The 24,851-nt window shown below is 33.1% G+C and overlaps 1 long non-coding RNA gene across 1 annotated transcript; it reads left to right on the forward strand.

The window, feature by feature from the left end:
* The first annotated feature begins 1,717 nt into the window (after positions 1 to 1,717).
* On the forward strand, positions 1,718 to 18,413 carry LOC139865660 (uncharacterized). Its single transcript, XR_011765047.1, has 5 exons — positions 1,718 to 1,843; positions 2,483 to 2,583; positions 17,448 to 17,643; positions 17,762 to 17,914; positions 18,061 to 18,413. It is a non-coding gene; the product is annotated as an uncharacterized lncRNA (long non-coding RNA).
* The last annotated feature ends 6,438 nt before the right edge of the window (positions 18,414 to 24,851 follow it).

The following is a 24,851-nucleotide window of genomic DNA, read 5'->3' on the forward strand; positions in this document are numbered from 1 at the left end:
AACTCGTGGGTTACATTTTTATTCAAAAAATAATTGTATATAATTAATATAACTTATACTTTACTAATGTTACGTTCCATGATAAATTTTCAGTCTACTTTAAATATTACGTAGTATATAATTTATATATCAAAAAGATATTAATGGTGATAAAAAAATTGTAGACATTAAGTTACTAACACCACTCAAAATCACTTTTAAAATTTGTCAACACCACGGGCTCTTAAACTTAAAAGAACTTTTAGAATTCGTCAACATCACGGGCTCTTATATTCAAAAGGAATTTTTAAAATTTGTCAACACGAGCTCTTAAACTTAAATGAATTTTTAAAATTTGTCATCACCACGGGCTCTTAATTAATTCTTATACTTTTTCTGTTTTTTTAGTATCGCTATTTACATACCAATATGAACTGCAAATTACATTTTTGCACTGTTTTTTACACACCCGTGCAACACACGGGTTCAAAAACCTAGTATATATATATATATATATATATATATATATATATATATATATATATAGTGAAAGGATCTCTAGAGAACTAGAGTATGTAGATAACCCATAGAACTCATAGATTGAACTTCAATCTATGTAGAGATCGAGCTTCAATCTATGAAAAAAATATAATCTGAAAAAAAAAAAATCTGCAAAAAAACAGTCAATCTGCAAAGGAAAAAAAAAGTGAATCTGCAAAAAAAAAAAACTGCAAAAAAAGGTCAATCTGCACGCAGATTGACTCAATCTGCACAAAAAAAAGTCAATCTGCACGAAAAAAAGTCGATCTGCAAAAAAAATAAAAAAAAACTGCAAAAAAACGCAGATTGACTCAATCTGCATAAAAAAACAGAAAAAAGTCGATCTGTAAAAAAAATGGAAAAAAATGTCAATCTGCAAAAAAAAAAAAAAATCTGCACTGAAAAAAAAGCTGCAAAAAAAAAAAAAAAAATATGTCGATCTGCAGCAGATTTACTGAATCTGCACGAGTTCCATGGGTTCTCTACTACCTTTGGTTTTCCGTGGATCCTCACCCTATATATATATATATATATATATATATATATATATATATATATATATATATATATATATATATATCTTCTATCTTACTAAACCGGTAGCCTAAGTCCACATGTCACCACCAGATTACTCCTCACAAATCCTAATTTTCTCAGAATTTTGAATTAAAAAATTCCTTAATTTTCTACATGTGACGCGCGTCCCCTATAGAAACACGGATTAACTGCACCAATCAAATCTCTCTTCAAATATCAAAACCACCCCAAACCCTTTGACAACTGATTATGCCGTATCCAATTCGTTTGGAGGAAAACCTTCACCACCACTGGATTTGTTACAATTTTTCGAGCAATATGGTACCAATTTGTTACGATTATATCAAACCGCATCAATTAGGGTTAAGCAAAATAAAAAAAATCAGTCAACGACTGTCTTCTTCAACAGATACAAATTAGGTTGTTGATACATCTGATTAAATTCGTGAAGCATCGTTCTGTATTCTTCAACAGGAAGGGATTTAGGGTTACCAAAATCGATCTTCAGAGTGTACGATTTTTGCGAATGAGGTGATTATCGGAGTTTTGAACGGTGTATTGGATTCATCGCCAACGTGTTAGGTTTTCTTCTATCTTCTTCTTTTTTGTATCTATACGTTCAATTTGATGCTAACTATAGGTTAATTAGCGTGCCCAATAATTAATTGATTCGCTATGCTTTTTTAATTAGGGCAAACGCTGAAAATCGAATATGGTGAGTATGGCGGTATTACCACCATTGTTGAGAGCTCACATTCACCTTCTACTTCTAATTTAAAATTATAATGTAAGTGTTTTATTTTAATTTTTTGTATCATTACTGATTGCCTTCACTCATTGCCTTCACTCATTGGATCCATTATGTTATTTTTGATGTTTGAGTAATGGTATTACGTGTTCATGACCCAATTATTTGTTAGATTATAATATTAATGCATTTTGAAGTACTAACTGAAATTAACAACTTCAACTTGATGAAGACTAGCTTCAATTTAATAATATGCATACTAAATCTGGAACACGTTATATAGATTTTAAATGTGTACACATATATCACAATCTAAAATACAGTTTCAGTTTGTAAATTTAGTGAAATTTTACAAATTAGTGAACTGAAATTGTAGAGTGAAACAATATAAAATACAGTTTCAGTTTACAGAGTTTTTTTGTTTTTAATTACAGAGTGAAACTTCAATAAACTTTACAAATATAGTCAAACATAACAAATTACAGTATACAGTTTTTTTTAAACTGGGGTAATTTCAGTTTACAGAATTGTTGAATGTTTTTTAAAATTGTGTAATGTTTTAGTAACACTCTGCAAGTTAAATTGTAAAGTTTCACTCTGTACAGATTTTATCATAGTTACGTTTCAACCCTTTACTTTGTTATTGATTTGTTGAATGTTTTTAAATTGTAATTCCAGATTTTTTAAATTGCATAGACGTGGAAGAAGTCTGCTTTGCTTGTGTTGATGCTGAAGAGTTACGCTTGGTTCAGATTTGCGGTCTGAATATTATTGTGCAGGTGATATCTTTAATACTTCAGTAGAGGTGATAAAAAAACTGGAATTGTGGGTGGATGGGATCAAAATGGGTAGCCTTTGTCCGGGTCTAATTGGGTAGGGCTATTCCTTTTTGTCCAAAGTGTGTAGATAAATTGTAAATAAAGATAATTAGATTTAGTGAATGTTTTGAATTAACTGATTTAGGTTGAAATAACTAAAAAAATGTACACACTCAAATGAACTGGATCCCATTAGGTTAACCCATCATTTCTCTCTGATTTTTTAAGTTAATATTGTAAAAATGTTTCAATTGTGATTACAACAACCTAGCTATTGTACATCAATAATAATAATAATAATAATAATAATAATAATAATAATAATAATAATAATAATAATAATAATAATAATAATAATAATAATAATAATAATAATAGGCTTAATAGGCTTTATGGTCTGAAGTTACACTCTCAGTGGCTTTTAATCTCTTACTATTTGAAATGCTTCAATTTAGCTATTTTTTGCTTCCCATTAAAGATGAAACATTTTTATTCAATGGTCTGGTTTGATGAGTTGCTGGAATGGTACTCATGACATTTCTGTTAGAAATAGGAGGTTATGTGTATATTATCTGTGGAAGAGAGGATTGATGATTTAGATGTTTGATTGATCTTGAAGGCTTTGTTTATTACTTGATTTACTTTGCTTTGCTTGATTTCAAATGAGGGGTGAAGCTCTCTATTTATACTGCTCAATGGAGTAGTCTAGAACTCTCCATCATCTACTAATATCTAGATATTTTCTAAGTATTATCGAGATATTTCCTAAATATTTTCTTAGATATTTTACAAGATGTTTCTACTCACTTTCACTACTAGATATTACAAGAAGTTTTTAGATATTGGACTACAATCTTGATCCATATACTTGTATACTTGCAAGCCCATATCCAAAACACATAGCCCAAAATCAAGTTTAACTTCCAACTGCCCCCCTTAAACTTGATTTCGTCACTCCGAGCATATTCTGTAATCTCTGAAATGTCTCATGTTTTAGAGGCTTTGTGAAAATATCAGCAACTTGGTCAAATGACTTCACGTACTTTATCTGCACCTCTTTATTTGTTACACACTCCCTCATGTAATGGTATTTCGTATCGATGTGCTTGCTTCGATCATGGAGGACTGGATTCTTTGCTAGAGCAATCGTAGACTTGTTATCCACATATATCTCCGTGGGTTCTTTTTGAAAAAACTTAAGCTCATTTAGTAACTTCCTGAGCCATATTGCATGACAGGTGCACGATGTTGCTGCAACAAACTCGGCTTCACACGTTGACAGAGTCACAATGGGTTTCTTCTTCGAGCTCCATGTGAACGCCGTGTCTCCCAAATAGAACACAAAACCACTCGTACTCTTACGATCATCTATGTCTCCAGCCCAATCACTATCACTGTATCTAACTAGCTTGAAGTGATCAGAAGGCGAATAAAACAAGCCATAGTCAATCGTACCTTTGATGTAGCGAAGTATCCTCTTGGCCGCCTTCAAGTGATTTATTGTAGGTGCTTCCATGTATCGACTTACTAGTCCAACTCCGTAGAGAATATCTGGCCTCGTGTAGGTTAGGTACCTCAGACTTCCAACTAAACTCTTATATTGTGTTGGGTCCACCAAGTATCCTTCATCATCTTTTGACAATTTGAGATTGCAATCCACCGATGTGTTCGTTGACTTGCAGTCATTCATCTTAAACTTCTTGAGCACCTCATTCGCATAACCTTCTTGGGATATGAATATTCCTTCTTTCTTTTGTTTTACCTCGATCCCAAGATAGTGAGCCATAAGACCAATGTCGGTCATCTCGAACTCCCGAACCATTGCTTTCTTGAACTCATCAAACATTTTGGGATTACTACCGGTGAATATCAAGTCATCCACGTATAGGCACATAATCATAACATCTCCATCATTGCTAACTTTAGTGTAGAGGGCATGCTCATGGGTGCATTTCGTAAAGTCATTCTGCTGGAAATACTTGTCTATCCTGCTATTCCATACCCGAGGCGCTTGCTTCAACCCGTATAAGGCCTTTTTCAATTTTAGCACCTTATTCTCTTGGCCTTTCACGATGTATCCCAAAGTTTGTTCTATATAGACTTCTTCTTCTAAGTGGCCATTAAGGAACGCGGATTTGACATCCATTTGATAAATCTTCCAATTATGTTGAGCCGCAAGTGAGATTATCAATCTTATAGTTTCTAGACTAGTGACGGGAGCAAATACCTCGTCATAGTCTATGCCGGCTCGTTGACTATATCCCTTCGCCACCAACCTTGCCTTATATCTTTCAACTTCACCTTTGGAATTCTTCTTGGCCTTGTACACCCATTTTACACCAATAGCCTTATGTCCCTTTGGTAGTATGGCAAGATCCCACGTATTATTCTTCTCGATTGCTTGAATCTCTTCGTCCATAGTACGTTTCCACTTTTGGCTTTTTGTTGCGTCTTCATAACTTATTGGCTCACAATCGACAAGAAGTCAGAACAATGATAGATCCTCCATAGGCTGGGTTACCTCGTACAACTCCTCAATGCTCCTTGTGTGATGTTGTAGCCTACTTGATTCTCCTCCTGATGTTGGTGTCACTTCACTAGGTGTAGTGGTTGGAGTACGTGGAGAGTGCGGAGATGGTGTACTAGAAGGTTCTTGAACTTCAAGATATTCTTCGTTCCTTGCAGTACTCTCGAATGGATAAGGGAGAAAGTCGTAGTTCTCCTCTTCGGGAATATTCCAATCCCATGTTGCTTCTTCGTCGAACACCACATCTCGACTTGAGATTACTTTACCGGTCTTGGGATTGTATAACTTGTAACCCTTCGAACTTGAGTCATAGCCCACGAATATGAGTTTCTCGCTTTTATCATCGAGCTTCGTCCTTTTTTGATCTGGCACATGAGCATATGCCACACTTCCGAACACTCGAAGGTGTGAGATGACGGGCTTCCTTTCACTCCAAGCTTCAATGGTTGTTTTGTTCTTGACGCTTCTAGTGGGCAAGCGATTTGCAAGATAGATCGCACAGTCTACTGCCTCAGCCCAAAATTTCTTAGGCATCCTTTTGCTCTTTAACATACTCCGGGCCATATCAAGAATGGTCCTATTTTTTCTTTCCTCAACACCATTTTGTTGAGGTGAATACGGAAGAGTAGAGGACGTCGTAACCCATTGTTGTCGCAAAATTCCTTGAATTCCTTGGATGTGAACTCTCCTCCACGATCGGATCTCATCGCCTTGATGGTGAGACCACTTTGATTCTCCACAAATGCTTTAAACTCCTTGAACATTCCAAAAGCTTCCGACTTCTCTTTTAGAAAATAGACTCATGTCTTTCGACTAAAATCATCAATGAATAGAAGAAAATATCTATTTTTACCAAAAGACGGTGGGCTTATGGGTCCACACACATCCGTGTGAAAAAGTTCTAGAGGTTTCTTCGCTCTACTAGAAGCTTCTGTTGGAAAACTGTTTCGGAAGTGCTTTCCTAGGAGGCATCCCTCACATATTTGATCCGAATGATTAATCGGAGGCAAACCCTTCACCATTCCTTTACTTGATAATAATTTTAAGGCTCCAAAATTTAAGTGCCCGTATCTCATGTGCCAAAGCCAAGAATTATCTTTGAAACATGCTTTTAAACATCTTGGAATGTCATGTTGAATGTTTAGCATGAACATCCTATTCGTTGACATTGGCACCTTAGCAATCAAACCCCCTTTTTGGTCTCTTAAAGAAAGGGTACGATTTATCATGTGAATATCATAGCCTTTCTCTAAGAGTTGTCCAATACTCAGTATATTCGTCTTCATATTGGGCACATAATACACGTTAGAGATAAATTGATGCCTTCCATTTTTCAAGCGGATGAGAATCTTACCTTTGCCTTTAACCGAGACTTTAGAGGAATCTCCAAAGGTGATATTTGAAAGGACCCGTTCATATACATTATAAACGATTCACAATAGTTGATTACATTGCGAGGTATTTGACCTCTATATGATACATTTTACAAACATTGCATTCGTTTTTAAAAGACAATCTTTCTTTACATCGAAAATTGACATGTATGCATACCATTTCATAATATCCAAACTATAAATGACCTAATCTGTCATTTACTTAATAATAATCTTTAATGAACTTCAACGACTCGAATGCAACGTCTTTTGAAATATGTCATGAATGACTCCAAGTAATATCTTTAAAATGAGCTAATGCACAGCGGAAGATCTCTTTCAAACCTGAGAATAAACATGCTTTCAAGTGTCAACCAAAAGGTTGGTGAGTTCATTAGTTTATCATAATCATTTATTTCCATCATTTTAATAGACCACAAGAATTTCATTTCCAGTTCTCATAAATATACGTCCCATGCATAGAGACAAAAATAATCATTCAAATGGTGAACACCTGGTAACCGACATTAACAATATGCATATAAGAATATCCCCTATCATTCCGGGATCCTCCTTCGGACATGATATAAATTTTGAAGTACTAAAGCATCCGGTACTTTGGATGGGGTTTGTTAGGCCCAATAGATCTATCTTTAGGATTCGCGTCAATTAGGGTGTCTGTTCCCTAATTCTTAGATTACCAGACTTTAATAAAAAGGGGCATATTCTCTTTCGATAATTCAACCATAGAATGTAGTTTCAATTACTTGTGTCTATTTCGTCAAACATTTATAAAAGCGCATGTATTCTCAGTCCCAAAAATATAAAGGGTAAAAAGGCAAATGAAACTCACCATACTGTATTTTGTAGTAAAAATACATATAACATCATTGAACAAGTGTAAGGTTGGCCTTGGATTAACGAACGTATCAATATTGAGGTTCAATATTGTAGGAAAGGTACGTAGACGCAATGGAGGTGACAAACACTAGTTTAACCTCACAAGCATACCCATGAACAATACCCATCACCTCCATAACCATAACTCATAATTTCCTTAGCTCTATCCCGCTCATAAAACCCGTTTTGAAATAACTCGCCCATGACCTCGTCGTAGTATTTTATGTATAATAATACTAATAATAATAATAATAACACTAACAATAATAATAATAAATATAATTATAGAGAGAGTGTGAGAGATAGATAGTTAGAAAACAATTATGATCGATCCTATATATATAGATTTATAAATAATATAATAATATAATATAATATTAATAAAAATTAAAAACATGTTGCATAGTGAGCCGCCACCAAAATATGTCGGCACAAGATTACACGTTTCGTGTAGATAGGTACACGATTCGTGTATGGTGTCTTCATGAAAGTTGTAGATTTTTGAGTTACGGTCGTTTGGACACCGGAATCACCCTTTTTCGAGTCAGTATGATTTAGTTATGATTTTTCTCGTACAAGTGCGCAGGTTTAGTGATTTCCAACATTTTAACTTTCAATCTTGTGATGAAATGTTGTAGTCTTTTGGTGCTCATTAGAAATCTTTATTTTATATTTATTTTTATTTTTATATCATTGAAAATCCATAAAAATATTTTATAATCAAATTCTATTATATCGAAAAAAATGTGTTTGTACTAAATTGAATAAATATAATTTAGTTTTCCAGAATTAGTTATATTCAAAATCATTCTTTAAAAGGTTTCATCTATATCGTAAAACGTCTTCAATATTAAGAAAACTAAATAATTAACCTACCAAGTGACACAAGTCAATCATTGCAAGGTACGCTTTTGATAATTAAACGAGACTCTCCGCTAACCTCTGTCTAATCCTCAATAATAACACTTTTGTTCTTACATGGAATCACTTTACTAAATATTCCGAATACCGTTAAAAGTAAGAGTTTTCTAATTCAAGTGGACCTCATAACAAAGACTCGTAATTATAATTCAATGTACCTGATAAATCAATCACTTGATATTATCTTTTAATCTCATTGATAAACTTACATCGAACAAATACGTTCAAGTAAAGTATTATTCACTAACTACTGTGATAGCATTTCTATGTTCATAAAATAGATCTCGTAGCTTATATTCATATCAACTAATTCGTTCAATGCTTTCAAGTCACATAATAATCTCATAATCTATTTTTGTATCACCAAGCTCTTAAATGTTTTATCAATATTTCTTAGCTTAAAAAAAAATACACATATGTACATACACATACATTTCTATTTACACATTTTTGTTCGTGAATCGTCAGACATGGTCAAAGGGTAATTGATTACATGAATATAGTTTTCAAACTTTTCGAGACTCAACATTACAGATTTTACTTATCGTGTCGGATACATATAAAGATTAAAGTTTAAATTTGATCGGAAATTTCCGGGTCACTACAGTACCTACCCGTTAAAAGAAATTTCGTCCCGAAATTTGATAGAGGTCGTCATAGCTAATAGTAAGAATGTTATTATGACGAATATAAGCTGATACATAGAGTTTTATCATGATTTAGAAGTACGGATAAAATAATTCGATTTCTCGAAGCGTATGAGTGAAGCTATCGTAAAAGAGCGAAATGAGTAAATGTAGATTTGTTTTAACTGATGACGTAGCTATGATTGATTTCCAGAATTTAAGGGATTTAAAGAAAATTTTCGTAATAAGATTTGGTTCTTCGGCGACTTAGGAAATCAGGATCTTCTTTGAGTAAATGTAATAATCTGTTCCGATTGCTCTGTCGGATATTTTTCTATAAATCCACCCTCTTTGTTTCCTTACAACTCACACCTTCTATTCTTTCTCCTCAGTTCATACTTTAAAACATTCGTCAATATGCTCCATCCCATTTTGATCCTTGATATACTCTTAATTTTTACATCTGTCATCCTTCTCTTTCATCTACCACCGGAAGATTTTATTTACTTCTACTATTATCTTGGGGTTATAGTGTTATTAATTTTTTCGTGCCTTTACGTGGCAATACGTATTGATATGCACGGTTTGTAGCTTCAGGGTGGTTGTTGAGTTTTATATCTTCCCTTATATTTCGATGCCCCTGCATCTGTCTTCTATAATCATTGTCACCCATAATTAATATTCTCTTTTATTTGCTGCGGTTTATGCTCCAATTTCTAGTTTGGAGCTTCATTCTTTCGTTTCCTCTTCCCGTCCTCGAGTCAAGCGAGTAATGGTCCAGAATTTGCAGTTATGAATTTCGGAATGAACATAGTTAATGTTCTAAGAAGGAAATCTTAATGATGCGATTTTGACTTGTCAAATTACCAGAATATCCTGTAAAAGATCGAATCATCAAGAAATATTTTCTTGCTATGTTTAAGGATTAGATCGAATGTAAGAGTCGTGTAAATGGCACATGATGATGGTGCTGTGAATCATCACATCCCATTAGAAACTTAACATGACCTACTGTAATATAATGACGTTGATCAAGTGTCATTATATTATATTAACTCATGTATCAGTTCCCAACACTACTTCAAAAACATTCATATTCGAATTTTTCAGTATTTAGAAACTAACACAGTTTCTTTTTATGTTGCAGATATTACAGAGAGATAATTGATTTCAAATGAGAATACTTATGAAAATATCTTCAGAATTATCAAGGATATTTATAATGAAAGATACTATGATATCTTAGAATATTCAAGATATGATGATGATGAATAATATTTGTCTGTGGAGATTTAGAATAAGAAATAAGGTGTTCGCTAACGAGTTCAGCAGGCACTGAATCATTTGGATCCTTTGAAGGCAGATTCAGTCTCTGTGATTTGTCCATGGCTTCCTTCATACTTTGCTCAATCCATTTTTCAGTACCAAATCCTTTCTTTTTCTGAGCTTTACCAACTCACTATCTTTTATCATCAAACTTTTGACCGTTTAAACCATCTACCATTTTTATGTTTCCTCTGCATTTAATGCAATAATATCTGAATCTCTGGTTATCAATCTGAGGTGGGTTCAGAAGAATCGTGTTTTAGATGATTAAACGCTGGTGGTAATATGGTGGAATATGAAAGGTTCCCCAGTAATAATGACGAAAGGGCAACGTATCTATCAGGGTTATAATAAGACTGGTCCGACTGAAAAAATCGAAGTTGACTTGCTGGATCCGTGACAAAATTGGCTACTTTGAAAAGGAATCGAAATGTTGTTCTTGCTAGAAGAATTCGACGCAGGTACATGTTAGATTATGACTTTGGTTTCGAGAGTTTTTCAGGTACAAAACTTCGGGTAACGTGTGGTTGGATCATCATCTCAATTGTTTATTATTTGAAGTGTCTTCTAGAATTTCGGAGGGTTTTGATTGCAGATTGTCATAGTCAATATCCAAATGATGAAATCGTCCTAAATCCCGAATGATTTCTCATATCCATCTTGTGTGTTACGATTAAAAGTGATGTGCTATCACAGTTTTGAAGTCAAAGTATAGCTTTGAAAAATATAAGGATCTAAGAGTGATGATTTTGGTTGTATCTCGAGTTGAATTCTGAAATTCCCAAAATCAGAATATGTAATTAGATTCGAATGAGTATGATTGTTTTGATTTCTATAGAAGAATGTATATTGGTTTAGTTGATGATTATTGAATCAGAATTGAAGAATGTAACATATTAATTGTGATTTTATATATCTCTCGGGTATTACCTACCCGTTAAAAAAATTTCACAAATAATATTTTGAACAAGAATTCTCATTACAATCTTTATGAAAATATATGTGGGTATATTTTCTTCAGATGTAGTACAGATTCAATGAGTTAATATCATACTAAGCTCATTTGATTTTCGGATTGAATTAGAAATGAATTTTCTCTAAAACATTAGAGATTACATAAACTTTGCGGAGTATTTCACTAATGTAATCAATGCTTCAATATTTATATGTATTTCCTTAGTGAATCATGCTGATGCTCATGGAACTCTTGCTAACTTCGCAAGATACGAATATTGTTTTCTCGTAAATTTCGGGTATATCAAAGATGAAAGTGTATAATCAAACATGTTATTGAATGATACACTTGATTTATTATGAAATAAAATTCATTGAGTTGAAGCAGAGATTGTAGTTAACAATGATTAAATTGTTAACGAAGAATGTACATCATAGCAAATTAGTAATATGAATTAACCAGATAGTTAAGTTCCATACATAATAGCTTAGTACAGAAAGATTTATTATGGTAAAATTTTTTTTATAGAATATACATATAAATTCTTCGGAGGAACTGAGTTAATACTTCATAACTCGTTGATACAATATACTTGTTATTAATTTGTAATAGTTTCCACAGTGATTCTTGAATTGGCGAAACTTGTGAGGTTAGAGGTGCTGACGATTCTAACAATGTTGACAGCATTGACTGTGTTGGTGAGGCTATTGGTACTGCTGATGATGTTGGTAAAACAAGTCTAGCTTGTACCTTACGCACCAGTCTTGTTAGGGTTTCGGTTCTTCTCTCTATCATCTCTGTCCACTCATCTGGTTTACGGTTAAGGCTGAGATAGATAATCTCTAAAACTTTAGAGATTACCTAATCACCACAGAATGTTTCTCCGATGAAGTTATGAATCAATACTTCTTCGTTTGTTGTTGTTGGTACTCCTTGGTATCTTTGGTGCGTGTGACGTTGATATCCGATATACAGATTGGGATATTGAGGTGTGTGATGCGGATGTGATTGTTGGTGGTGGTAATGATCCTGTTGATGTTAATAATGGTGGTTGATGTTGATGTCGGTGATGCTGCTGGTGCTTTTAGTATTGAGACTTGCGATGTGGATGTTACTGGCGGTACTGGTTACGCTGCTGGTGCTGCTGATGGTGTTTGTAACCTTCGCACCGTATTCTCCAAAGCCACTACCCGAGCACGAAGCTCGTTAACTTCTTCTATTACACCGGGGTGATCGTCGGTTCGGACGAGCGGATAAATATAATCAAGAATTTGGTGTAGTATATAATCGTGACGAGATACTCTGGAGATGAGAGAGAAAATGGTTTCTCGAACAGGTTCGCCGGTAAGTGCTTCAGGTTCATTGTCAATAGGGCAATTTGGTGGATGGAAAGGATCACCTTCTTCTTGTCTCCAATAATTGAGGAGGCTACGAACCCATCCCCATTTCATCCAGAATAGGTGATGACTGATTGGTTGATCTATTCCGGTCATACTGCTTTCGGAGCTGGAATGAGACTCCATATCGGAATAGCTGTCGTAATCTGAGGAATTCGAACTGGTCGAGGGATCCATCTCGTATGATCAAGGGAATGAATTTTTGATATGAAATAGATTATAGGAGTTAGATTTGATATCTTTCTATACATAATTTACATATGTATATATAATACCAAAATCCCATAAATTACGGAGAATCTTTGAAAAATGTCAGTCAAAGTTCACAGTATCAGATATGCTAAGATAAGAATTCGTCTATACACTATTATGCAATAAATGCAGGAAAGCGCGTCTAGACTTAAAAATGATAAGCAGGTAATTTTCGACACGAAATGATAAGCAAAACTTTTGACATGCAGACACGGTCGAAGTCCAGACTCACTAATGTATCCTAACGACTTATCAGTTAGACACACTAATGCAGACCTGGTTCGCTAAGACCACCGCTCTGATACCAACTGAAAGGACCCGTTCATATACATTATAAACGATTCACAATAGTTGATTACATTGCGAGGTATTTGACCTCTATATGATACATTTTACAAACATTGCATTCGTTTTTAAAAGACAATCTTTCTTTACATCGAAAATTGACATGTATGCATACCATTTCATAATATCCAAACTATAAATGACCTAATCTGTCATTTACTTAATAATAATCTTTAATGAACTTCAACGACTCGAATGCAACGTCTTTTGAAATATGTCATGAATGACTCCAAGTAATATCTTTAAAATGAGCTAATGCACAGCGGAAGATCTCTTTCAAACCTGAGAATAAACATGCTTTCAAGTGTCAACCAAAAGGTTGGTGAGTTCATTAGTTTATCATAATCATTTATTTCCATCATTTTAATAGACCACAAGAATTTCATTTCCAGTTCTCATAAATATACGTCCCATGCATAGAGACAAAAATAATCATTCAAATGGTGAACACCTGGTAACCGACATTAACAATATGCATATAAGAATATCCCCTATCATTCCGGGATCCTCCTTCGGACATGATATAAATTTCGAAGTACTAAAGCATCCGGTACTTTGGATGGGGTTTGTTAGGCCCAATAGATCTATCTTTAGGATTCGCGTCAATTAGGGTGTCTGTTCCCTAATTCTTAGATTACCAGACTTTAATAAAAAGCGGCATATTCGATTTCGATAATTCAACCATAGAATGTAGTTTCAATTACTTGTGTCTATTTCGTCAAACATTTATAAAAGCGCATGTATTCTCAGTCCCAAAAATATAAAGGGTAAAAAGGCAAATGAAACTCACCATACTGTATTTTGTAGTAAAAATACATATAACATCATTGAACAAGTGTAAGGTTGGCCTTGGATTCACGAACGTATCAATATTGAGGTTCAATATTGTAGGAAAGGTACGTAGACGCAATGGAGGTGACAAACACTAGTTTAACCTCACAAGCATACCCATGAACAATACCCATCACCTCCATAACCATAACTCATAATTTCCTTAGCTCTATCCCGCTCATAAAACCCGTTTTGAAATAACTCGCCCATGACCTCGTCGTAGTATTTTATGTATAATAATACTAATAATAATAATAATAACACTAACAATAATAATAATAAATATAATTATAGAGAGAGTGTGAGAGATAGATAGTTAGAAAACAATTATGATCGATCCTATATATATAGATTTATAAATAATATAATAATATAATATAATATTAATAAAAATTAAAAACATGTTGCATAGTGAGCCGCCACCAAAATATGTCGGCACAAGATTACACGTTTCGTGTAGATAGGTACACGATTCGTGTATGGTGTCTTCATGAAAGTTGTAGATTTTTGAGTTACGGTCGTTTGGACACCGGAATCACCCTTTTTCGAGTCAGTATGATTTAGTTATGATTTTTCTCGTACAAGTGCGCAGGTTTAGTGATTTCCAACATTTTAACTTTCAATCTTGTGATGAAATGTTGTAGTCTTTTGGTGCTCATTAGAAATCTTTATTTTATATTTATTTTTATTTTTATATCATTGAAAATCCATAAAAATATTTTATAATCAAATTCTATTATATCGAAAAAAATGTGTTTGTACTAAATTGAATAAATATAATTTAGTTTTCCAGAATTAGTTATATTCAAAATCATTCTTTAAAAGGTTTCATCTATATCGTAAAACGTCTTCAATATTAAGAAAACTAAATAATTAACCTACCAAGTGACACAAGTCAATCATTGCAAGGTACGCTTTTGATAATTAAACGAGACTCTCCGCTAACCTCTGTCTAATCCTCAATAATAACACTTTTGTTCTTACATGGAATCACTTTACTAAATATTCCGAATACCGTTAAAAGTAAGAGTTTTCTAATTCAAGTGGACCTCATAACAAAGACTCGTAATTATAATTCAATGTACCTGATAAATCAATCACTTGATATTATCTTTTAATCTCATTGATAAACTTACATCGAACAAATACGTTCAAGTAAAGTATTATTCACTAACTACTGTGATAGCATTTCTATGTTCATAAAATAGATCTCGTAGCTTATATTCATATCAACTAATTCGTTCAATGCTTTCAAGTCACATAATAATCTCATAATCTATTTTTGTATCACCAAGCTCTTAAATGTTTTATCAATATTTCTTAGCTTAAAAAAAATACACATATGTACATACACATACATTTCTATTTACACATTTTTGTTCGTGAATCGTCAGACATGGTCAAAGGGTAATTGATTACATGAATATAGTTTTCAAACTTTTCGAGACTCAACATTACAGATTTTGCTTATCGTGTCGGATACATATAAAGATTAAAGTTTAAATTTGATCGGAAATTTCCGGGTCACTACAATATTTCCACTAATTACCTCGTCTAACTCCACAAACATGTTTTTGTCACCGCACATATGGTTGCTTGCACCCGTGTCGAGATACCACAAAGTTGATTCTCCGTTATCTTCACCTTTGCATGCTAGTAACAAAGTGTTTTTCACGGCTTCGGTATCTTCTTGCACTAAATTTGCTCTTTCTTGCACGTAATTGTTTGACTTCTCGCATTCCGAAGCATAGTGGCCAAATTTATGACAATTATAGCATTTGGTTTGAGAATTGTCATACCTTGGCCTTCTACTGCGACCTCTAGTCGGGTGAAAATTTTGACTTCTTTCTTCATTTTTGTAAGAACTATAACCTCCACGTTTGATATATTCTTGTCCTCGTCCTCGGCCACGTACTTGACCACGACCTCGTTGACTCGTTTGATGAGTCTTTTCACTGCTCTCTTCCTTGAAAGAGAGTTTTGCTTGTAAAGCTTGCTCCAAAGGCTCCTTATTTTTCTTATTGAACCTCTCTTCATGGGCTTGTAGTAAACCCATGAGTTCATCGATAGTCATTGATTCTAGATCTTTAGATTCTTCGATGGCTACGACTATATAGTCGAATTTTGAATCTAATGATCTAAGAATCTTCTCAATGACTCTTACATCACTTAGAGTTTCACCATTCCTTTTTAATTGATTGACAACCGCCAAAACTCTTGTAAAATAATCAGAAATTGATTCTGAGTCTTTCTTATTGAAGGATTCGAACTCACCTCGTAGTGTTTGTAATCGAACCTTTTTCACCTTTTCAACTCCCTTGTGAGAATTCTCCAAGATCTCCCATGCTTTCTTGGCGGTGGTTGCACTTGCAATTTTCTCAAAAGCTCCATCATCTACACTTTGTTAGATGATGGAAACAGCCTTTTGATCGTTGGTCTTCAATAGTTTTTTCTCCTTGCTGAGAGAACCTTTTTCAGTAGGTTCCTCATAGCCTTCCTCCACAATCTCCCATAGGTCTTGTCCACCTAGGAAGGTCTTCATTTGGATGCTCCATCGATCATAATTATCCTTTGTGAGGCGAGGAAATGTGATGACATTGTTGGCCATCATCTTGTCGAACCAAGCTCTTGATACCAATTTGTTAGAAATAGGAGGTTATGTGTATATTATTTGTGGAAGAGAGGATTGATGATTTAGATGTTTGATTGATCTTGAAGGCTTTGTTTATTACTTGATTTGCTTTGCTTTGCTTGATTTCAAATGAGGGGTGAAGCCCTCTATTTATACTACTCAATGGAGTAGTCTAGAACTCTCCATCATCTACTAATATCTAGATATTTCCTAAATATTTTCTTAGATATTTTACAAGATGTTTCTGCTCACTTTCACTACTAGATATTACAAGAAGTTTCTAGATATTGGACTACAATCTTGATCCATATACTTGTATACTTGCAAGACCATATCCAAAACACATAGCCCAAAATCAAGTTTAACTTCCAACAATTTCTCCAGACCAACCCCAAAAGGTTTCAATACTTCTATTTTAATTACTTTTTTACCGTTATTATTTGTGCTATAATGTTTTTGTATGCTCAAAATGGGATTCGTTCGACCACTTTTGACCATTTTCCTTTTACCTAATTAATAATATTTTTTAAAGACAATAAATAATTCAAATGACCCATTCAGAAGTAAATGGGTGAAAATGGTCACCAGTAAGAGTTATCATCCTACTAATTAAGTAATAGTTGTTGTATCTTCTTTTTTACTAACATGTCCCGTTTGTAACTGATCAAAACAATCTCACTTAAAATATTGTATTTTTAATATTTCAATGTAATGATTTTTACTTCCATACACTTTTTCAGGTGAATTAAAGGTGGTAATGATTGCAAAGTTGGAGATACGATAAAGATAGTGTCAATTTCACTTATATGATGCCTATACAAATGTTCAAATATGCAAAATTATCTCGGATTTATTGCTTTGGCTCGAGGTTTGCATGTCATAATAGAAGATGGCAAAGATGCACGCTCGATGGAATTGGTTCTCAAAAATGGTCAGGTAACTAAAACAATATCCAAGATAGAGGTATTTACCACTTGTCATAATGGTCAAAGTTACCCATTCTTACTACATTATTTACTTTTGACAAAATATATGTACGTACTCAATCTTACAGTGGTATGATTGCCGAGTCTTTTGTACGGGTGAGCATGCAACAAGGTTAGCGGAGTTTGTCTCAAGGAAGAAACAAACCACTGAACACATTGTCTTTCTCATTGAAATGCCAAGTTAAGTAAATGGCGCGTTAATCTACACTATATATATGGAGGTATATATTTCTGTTCACACTCTTATTTAGATAGTGGAATAGTGGATTTATATGTTGTTAATATCAAACTGGTTAGAAATAATTAATAAGTTAACCCTATGGTTGCTTAATTTGCTATTCTGCATTTTGTTTGATGCAATCATCAGGTCCTGTTTATTCAAGAATTTTGAAGGAAGATTATGGTCAACGAGCAGTCCTGCACTTAAGAAACACCTGGGTGGTAATTGAGAACCGAGATGTTCTGGGGAAAAGCTAAAGGCCAGGGAACTGGATGAGTATATTGGCAACCTTATTCCATGACTCCGTGAATAGTGTTAACGCTATTATGGTTGAAGGTTTGCTTTTTTGAAATTCACACTCTTTTCAAGCTGATACAAGATTATATAATTCTATGCACTTAATATCCTTCTCCCATGAAGTAGACATATTACATAACTATATTATATAAATAAATGTAATGTCCTTATGCATGTAAGTACTTTGCTTATAAACTAATAAAATCCATCCATTTCTCAATTAAAGCAAGTGCTAGGCTCTCAATGCGTATATATGATTTTGTATGTCTTTTGAACATTTGTTGTACTTTGTAGCCGAAAGAATGGAGATATATTGTTGGCGCTTAAATGGGTTCCTATTACAATTTAGTGATCTTTACTTTTTGTTTTATTGAATTCTTAGTAAAAAATGAGTTTATGTAGCAGTTTGATGGTTACATTGTTACAATCAAGTGTTTATCCTTAAAATCAAGTGTCTAAAATATGCATAGACATTTTAGAATGGTCATTACAGCTCTATTAATCGAGTCAACATCAAATGTCGATTAAATAACGACTTCAGTGTCGCTTAGAGCCTAAACTGAACTTTAGGCAGATTTAATATTCATAAAAATTTAATTCTACCATTTTCATGGCATCTCACACTTTTTTTAACCTATTTATTGGCCGGAGGTCCATTCAGAAGCAATTCTCTATGCATATAACATTGAAAGGGAGGATTTTCTCTACTTTTGGAGTGTTTCACTCTGTGTGAAAAAATGACTTATCTTTATTCTAGGATGTGGGAATGATTGTCTACGTCTTATCTTCCCATACATCATTTATGTGAGATTGAGTTTTGATGTTGTTTTAATGTTCATTAAGTCTCATTAGAAGATGCTATCTCGTTTACTTAATTACTTAATATTATTTAAGTGTTGATTAACACTTGATCTTTGACTTAAGAAAGTCTTAAAAATTTGCATTGGGTTATTTTGTAGGGCAAGTGACCCGAAAAGGTAACATAAGTTACATAATTTGACAATCAAGGTAACCCCCAATTCACTGAAGCTCGAAAAGGATTTCAATTTTATTTTTGCGCAAGAAAAGGATTACGTGTTCAAAAATTTTAAAATTGAAGTAATCTTCGTTAAATTCATTAACAATCGTTAGTCAAAAATACATGTTCGGTCCTCTAAGTTTCTTAAACAATAGCACCACTCATCCTCTTCATCACCATCTTCATATTACCTGCTGGAGACCTTCATCTTCTTCATCAGCCGGTGATGGTTGTGTGGTGGTGAACGACGGCGGTGGTTGTGTGGTGGTGGACGACGACGATCATGGAAAACAACTCAAATCACCATGAAAATGCATGAAATTTTGCAGAAAGTTGCATTTAAACCTGTTAAACAACTTTCCATTCTCAGATTCTCCAAAAACACAACAAAAATCGAACAATAATTCGATTACAGTGAGATTTTTTCGAAATTAAAAAATTTCTGGATCTCGATGAATACTATGAATCAGAGGCTCAAATTTTGGAGAAATGTTCACCAAGTGAATACCAAGCTTTCTATTTAAACACATTTTCAAGATTTTCTCTAAATCTCCAAATCCAATAAAAAACACAGAAGGTCGAAATAGAAGTGATGTGTGAAGCAGAGGTGTACGAAATACTATTATTTTTATTACGAAATATGAAGAAATATTACCCAAGTTTTATATAATTAATTTACAGATGGGATATATCTAAACCTTGCTACAACACTATAGGCAGTGTACCTAATCGTAGAGTAGTATAGTTTTTAGTAAGTCCGGTCCGTTCCACAGGGAGACGACTTATTTTACACTATATTTTTATATAACTATATTTGTACAAAATATAAATATATATATTACAATTATTATTATTATTATTATAAAAGGGGGGTTTTACCGTTTAATGATCGGTTTGTCGATTTTATATTTTAAGTCAAGCGTAAAGTAAATGACGATATTTAAATAATTATAAAATAAATAACAATAATTCAAATGACAATAAAAGTACGAGGAAATATAAAATAAAATAATTATGCTTATTTAAACTTCCGTAATGATGATGTTTGAAATTTTGATTTTAATTTATTACCGTAGGTTAATTGTCCTTTGTCCTGGTTTATTTGAAACCTATATGGTTTTTGCCCATAATAGTCCATCGGTCATAATTATAAAATGCTCGTCAAATTAACCTTATTTTCGAAGTCAAATATTCCAACTAATTGGGGACTTAAACTGTAACAAGGTCTTAATACTTTGTTAATGATTACGCCAGGTTATCGACTGAGTGTAATCCAAGGTTTTAATACTTTGTTAATAATTACACCAATTACCCTTGAATGTAATCCACCCCTATTTTAATGAGTCCATTGACTATTAATCCATCCCCGTGTCCGGTCAAATGGACAATTATTAGTATTTATAAATATCCCGCTCACCGTACCCGATCAAGCGTATGTGGTTATATATAAATACGTCAAATTATAAATCTCTATATTAAATTAACGAGATATCATTTAGTTAATATAAAGCCCATTAATAACCCATAGTCCAATTTCCACAAGTGTCGGTCTTTTGTCCAAACCCCAATTATGGTCCAAAGCCCAATAACCTCGTCTTTAATATTTAGTCCAACATCACGATTACTTCGGGTTAAACAAGCATAATAATAACTTAAATGCGAGACATTAATTTAAAAAGGAACAACATAGCTTATAGTGGTTATTAATCGCGCAGTGTTACACGGACAGAGTTTCGACTTTAAAACCCGTAAAATAACCTTTACATTACCCAAACTAAACTAATATAAAACTATATATATATATATATATTATACAGAGAGAAGAGAGATTGATAATTGTGTACATAACTCGGCAGAAACTCGAGCTATTTATAGAACTTTTGGAATCCTGAAGCCCATGCGATCGCATGGGCTTTGTGTGTATAAGTCATGCGATCGCATGGCCAGCTGTCTCAGCTGCCATGCTTTTGTTTTCTAGTTTGCCGACACTTTATTTAAATATATATATAATATATATAATGAAATGACCCGTTCATATACATTATAAACGATTCACAATAGTTGATTACATCGCGAGGTATTTGACCTCTATATGATACATTTTACAAACCTTGCATTCGTTTTTAAAAGACAAACTTTCTTTACATCAAAAATTGACGGTATGCATACCATTTCATATTACATTCAACTATAATTGACTTAATATTAATCTTGATGAACTCAACAACTCGAATGCAACATCTTTCAAAGTATGTCATGAATGACTCCAAGTAATATCCTTAAAATGAGCTAATGCACAGCGGAAGATTTCTTTAATACCTGAGAATAAACATGCTTTAAAGTGTCAACCAAAAGGTTGGTGAGTTCATTAGTTTATCATAATCAATCATTTCCGTAATAGTAATAGACCACAAGATTTCAGTTTTTATAAATATCCGTACACTCGCAAGTGTATAAAAGTATTCTATAAGTTGTTGAGCGCTTCGGTAACCATACTTAACAATTAATGTGGCATATTCCCTTTATTATGAAATCTCCCTACACTGTACCAAGTGTAGTAAAAACGAAGTACTATGCAACCGTTTACGATACTAGAGCGACTAGCCCGGTTGAGGTTGTCAAACCCGATAGATCTATCAATAGGATTCGCGCTTACATGTTCTTACAACATGTAAATATTAGTTACCAAGACATTAGGGAAAAATATGCAAAGTGGTACAACTCAACGTAAAATATGTTTTTAGTACTTATGTCCATTTCGTAAAATAGTTATAAAAATAACGCATGTATTCTCAGCCCAAAAATATATAATGCAACAGCATTTAAAAAGGGAGCAAATGAAACTCACTATACTGTATTTCGTAGCAATTATGTATATGACGGTACTGAACAAGTGCATGGTTTGTCTCGGATTCACGAACCTATATCAATTATATATATTAAATAATATTATTAACATATAATATTGATAAAACAAGTTTATATATTAATTATATAATATTTTTACTTGTTTAAGTTAGTAATTAGTTGATAGTCTTATTTTAAATCTTTTATATAGATTTCCTGATTTTAAATAGTCAACTTCCGATAGGTATATCTCATAGTGTGTTCGACTTCTATAGGTGTAAGAGCCATCATTGGAAAGGTATTTGAGTCCTATAACCATCCATAATTGGCATATGTTCTGAATCGGAGTATAGGTTAGTTAAAATTTCATTTTGTCACAGGTGCGTAAATCTGTCCGCACTGTTCAATAATTCGTCATAGGAACAGTCCGTAGGCTATGAAAAATAGCTAAACTCAATATTTTTAATTTTCCTTCTATATTTTAGTTATTAACAAATACACTAATAGGTTTTATCAAGGAAAATATCATAGGTCTTAGTTAGCATAGTTTTCTAGTTAGATTGATTAAGCATACAACATTAATCTTAGCCAAATCTTTCGGTTCATAAATTATTTGTTACTACATGGTTTTTAATGAATCAAGTTGCTGGAGACTCCTTAATATGTTGTGTTTTCAAAATATAATTGAAAATTTTTGGTTTCATAGTCGAAGTTAGGCTTATGCCCTTAACTTGTAACGGTGGACAGATTCGGATAAAATCTGTCATCAGTCAACTAATTAAATTTTAAAAATACTTTCACTTCGTCTAAAATCATGAAAAAATTACAGAAATCTTGATTCATATATATTAACATATATCCAGAGTTATATACTCTAAAACAAATTTCACCCATTTCTGTACCGGTTCCGAAAGAGCGAAGAAAAAGGGGATGTTTTGTTAATAGGAACAAGAACGTGTTTATAGCCGTAGCGATATAAATAAGAATACTCATCCGAGCCGCAGGAACGTGTAAGATAGCTTTTAAATTCGTGTGTCAAAATAGTTTTCAAGAACCGAAAGAGACCAATTGTTGTTTATTAAGTTCTAAGGTGTTATACATATATACAAGTTATAAATTCTTATAATAACTTAATATAATGTCATAATACATATAAATAAGTGTTTTTAAAGTCAAGTTAGTAAGGTTACATTAGTTTATAAACATGCTTGGTTTCCACCAAAACAAATTCTAGTTTTTACAAGTTTTATAAACTTATTAAGATAGCAATAGAGTAGGAATTTAACAAGAGTTTTAAGAAGTGTTCTACCTTGATTTTGAAGCTAGATGATGAGGAAAATGCTTGGGGATGATCTAGTTTGAAGATAGAAGTATTTTGAGAGAGTAATTTGGAGTAAAGAATGAGAAAATGGAATGGAAAATGGGGTGGTACGTATGGACGAATTTTAAGTTAATAATGGAGTCATATGTTGCCAAAATGGTTAGTAAACTTGTGAGTTTTTGTCTCATGTGAAATGTCCCGTTCTTATTGATTAAAAACGTTCCATATTAATTGATTTCGTTGCGAGGTTTTGACCTCTATATGAGACGTTTTTCAAATACTGCATTCATTTTTAAAACAAACCATAACCTTTATTTCATAAATAAAGGTTTAAAAAGCTTTACGTAGATTATCAAATAATGATAATCTAAAATATCCTGTTCACACACTACCATTACATAATGGTTTACAATACAAATATGTTACATCGAAATCAGTTTCCTGAATGCAGTTTTTACACAATATCATACAAACATGGACTCCAAATCTTGTCCTTATTTTAGTATGCAACAGCGGAAGCTCTTAGTATTCACCTGAGAATAAACATGCTTTAAACGTCAACAAAAATGTTGGTGAGTTATAGGTTTAACCTATATATATCAAATCTTAACAATAGACCACAAGATTTCATATTTCAATACACATCCCATACATAGAGATAAAAATCATTCATATGGTGAACACCTGGTAACCGACATTAACAAGATGCATATATATAAGAATATCCCCATCATTCCGGGACACCCTTCGGATATGATATAAATTTCGAAGTACTAAAGCATCCGGTACTTTGGATGGGGTTTGTTAGGCCCAATAGATCTATCTTTAGGATTCGCATCAATTAGGGTGTCTGTTCCCTAATTCTTAGAATACCAGACTTAATAAAAAGGGGCATATTCGATTTCGATAATTCAACCATAGAATGTAGTTTCACGTACTTGTGTCTATTTTGTAAATCATTTATAAAACCTGCATGTATTCTCATCCCAAAAATATTAGATTTTAAAAGTGGGACTATAACTCACTTTCACAGATTTTTACTTCGTCGGGAAGTAAGACTTGGCCACTGGTTGATTCACGAACCTATAACAATATATACATATATATCAAAGTATGTTTAAAATATATTTACAACACTTTTAATATATTTTTATGTTTTATGTTTATTAAGTCAGCTGTCCTCGTTAGTAACCTACAACTAGTTGTCCACAGTTAGATGTACAGAAATAAATCGATAAATATTATCTTGAATCAATCCACGACCCAGTGTATACGTATCTCAGTATTGATCACAACTCAAACTATATATATTTTGGAATCAACCTCAACCCTGTATAGCTAACTCCAACATTCACATATAGAGTGTCTATGGTTGTTCCGAAATATATATAGATGTATCGACATGATAGGTCGAAACATTGTATACGTGTCTATGGTATCTCAAGATTACATAAT

The sequence above is a fragment of the Rutidosis leptorrhynchoides genome, chromosome 9, assembly GCF_046630445.1.
Source record: "Rutidosis leptorrhynchoides isolate AG116_Rl617_1_P2 chromosome 9, CSIRO_AGI_Rlap_v1, whole genome shotgun sequence".
Classification (NCBI taxonomy): Eukaryota; Viridiplantae; Streptophyta; class Magnoliopsida; order Asterales; family Asteraceae; genus Rutidosis; species Rutidosis leptorrhynchoides.